Source organism: Chiloscyllium plagiosum, chromosome 26, assembly GCF_004010195.1.
Source record: "Chiloscyllium plagiosum isolate BGI_BamShark_2017 chromosome 26, ASM401019v2, whole genome shotgun sequence".
Lineage (NCBI taxonomy): Eukaryota > Metazoa > Chordata > Chondrichthyes > Orectolobiformes > Hemiscylliidae > Chiloscyllium > Chiloscyllium plagiosum.
This window is the reverse complement of record NC_057735.1, coordinates 52,784,352-52,787,289: the sequence shown is the minus strand read 5'-3', so window position 1 is coordinate 52,787,289 and position 2,938 is coordinate 52,784,352.

Below are 2,938 nucleotides of genomic sequence, written 5' to 3'. Positions count from 1 at the left end.
GGCCAATGGGCTGAGAAGTGGCAGATGGAGTTTAATTCAGATAAATGCGAGGTGCTGCATTTTGGGAAAGCAAATCTTAGCAGGACTTATACACTTAATGGTAAGGTCCTAGGGAGTGTTGCTGAACAAAGAGACCTTGGAGTGCAGGTTCATAGCTCCTAGAAAGTGGAGTCGCAGGTAGTTAGGACAGTGAAGAAGGCATTTGGTATGCTTTCTTTTATTGGTCAGAGTATTAAGTACAGGGGTTGGGAGGTCATGTTACAGGCCCTGTCGGAAGGATGTTGTGAAACTTGAAAGGGTTCAGAAAAGATTTACAAGGATGTTGCCAGCGTTGGAGGATTTGAGCTATAGGGAACGGCTGAACAGACTAGGGCTGTTTTCCCTGGAGCGTTGGAGGCTGAGGGGTGACGTTATAGAGGTTTACAAAATTATGAGGGGCATGGATAGGGTAAATAGGCAAAGGCTTTGCCCTGGTGTGAGGGTGTCCAGAACTAGAGGGCATAGGTTTAGGGTGAGAGCGGAAAGATATAAAAGAGATCTAAGGGGCAACATTTTCACATAGAGAGTGATACGTGTATGGAATGAGCTTCCAGAGGAAGTGGTGGAGGCTGGTATAGTTGCAACATTTAAGAGACATTTGGATGGGTATATGAATAGGAAAGGTTTGGAGGGGTATGGGTTGGGTGTTGGCAGGTGGGACTAGATTGGGTCGGGATATCTAGTCGGCATGGATGGGTTGGACCGAAGGGTCTGTTTCCATGCTGTCCATCTCTATGACTCTACGACTCTATCCCTCTAAAATCATGTTGAATGCCTTACTGAAGTTTATAAACGTCACATCTACTGCTCTGCCCCATCAATCCTTTTACGTGGGTTAGCAGCATCAACCAGGAACTGCATAACTGGCAATTTCACCACTAACACCGTCCATTGCTTCAATTCTTGAATCACCACCAACCAGAACGGCAACGTTGGTAATGGCCGTTTATCCATCGACCACAGTGACATTGGAATGCAGCACCAAGAGGAGGCCATTCAGCCTTTCAAGAATGTCTTGTTATCTTATTAGCTCATAACTGTTTCTGTTTTGATATTGGGTGTTGGCATTTCATCGTCCATACCATCTTTATCGAATGTGGTTATGCTGAATACCATCACTGACTTCGACAACAATCTGGAGATATAGAACTGTTCATGGGAGAAGATAAGTAGAGTTGGGCGAGATCTGGGTTTGTTACCCACCCTGAGAGAATGTTTCAGTAGTGTTGCTGTAATGTGAACATACTATTCAATTGAACTTAATGTCTCATGTGAGACCATCATGTATCACGGGTGTAATGTCACTGTGTGTTGGGAAATATGTAGTGCACCATTTTACTGTTAACCAAGATTGAGCCTAAAACTTCATGAGGCTATCCTTCTCTAGTTGCATCCATAGCTGAGTTGGATACAGGGAAAAAGAATTATTGGCAGAGTCTGTCACAGGTAGGATCACCAGGACAATATTGATCAGCTAAGTTACTTTTGCGATGTGATTGAGGGATAGATATTGATGAGGAACTGGGATAACTCCCCTGTGTTTCTTCCACCTGGTACCAGGGGATCTCCAATATCGATCTGATAAAGGCCTCGCTATAACAGCTCACCTGAGAGACTGATCCTGATTCTATGTCCCTTCATACCTATCCCTTAACAAAAACCTATCAAATTCATGTTTTATATTTTCAATTGAGCCCCAAACTCAACCGGTGAGAGAGTTCCAGGTTTCCACCACACTGAGTGTGTGAAGTACTTTCTAGCACTGGCCCAGACTGGCCTGCCCCTTGTTCTGATCATTCCCCTTAACCCCTGACCTCGCCATGCACTGGGGAATTGGTTTCTCTCTGTTGACACTATTGACTCTTTTAATGACATCAAACCCCTCAACCAGATCACCCCTTCATCTTCTCTTAAAGTTATGCAAATCTAGTCTATGCAACCTGTCCACAAAATTTGACTCCTTTAACTCTGGTATTTCTCTGCTGAGTTAACACTGAACACCCACTCAAGTCAATGTGCCCTGCAAGCTACCATGGCCAGTACTGAAGCTGACCCACCTGACAGCAGATATAGATTGTTGTGAGCTCTCACTGAAATACCACAAACTTGCTCATATTCCAGCTCTCATCATGGCAAAGCCCCACTGTTTAATCAATGTTGTAACTTTTCAGTATGTTAATTTTTATGATTTCTGCACTTGACCCTCTATCCCCTCTCAACCACAGTTGTGACATTCTCACTATTTATAACAATTTTTTTTATTTTCCGTTTAGACTCTCTCAGCCCTTCCAATTCCATCTCTTCTGAAGTTTGGAGTCAGATTGGACTGGAAATTGTGAACTCTGCTTCTCTCTGCAGTTTGCTGAGCAGCTCTGTTAACCACATCCACTTAATCCATCAGTGTCCCTTTGCACCTTCACTCATTACTGAGCTGCATCGTTTAATGTTGCCAGCAAACTTAGATATGCAAACCTCTATTCCCATATTGACCTCCCTTATAGTCGAGTTGAGTATTTAATAACAGAAACTACTGATCGAGCCATTATGTTACACACCCAGCTCGAGGTCACACATGGCCCACTCTATCTCAATTTCATTACAATCAGCTGGCACAACACTGGGCTGTCCCTTTATCAATACATTACACACAAGGACACAGTATGAGATATTGAGATTGAGCCTGACTCCACCCCCTGTGCTAGGCCTGAACCAAACCAAGAAACTCACTGAGGTTAATTCTGGTTTTCCACAAAATAGTCACCGGGAGAATTTCCCATTGGATTATGGAGTTTGAGAGCTGACTGGAAGACTGCAAAGAACTGGGACCCACTCCTCCTCCCTAACACTCCACTTTCACATTACTATCCCTCTCCCCTTTACCCTCCCCTCTCCCCAATGC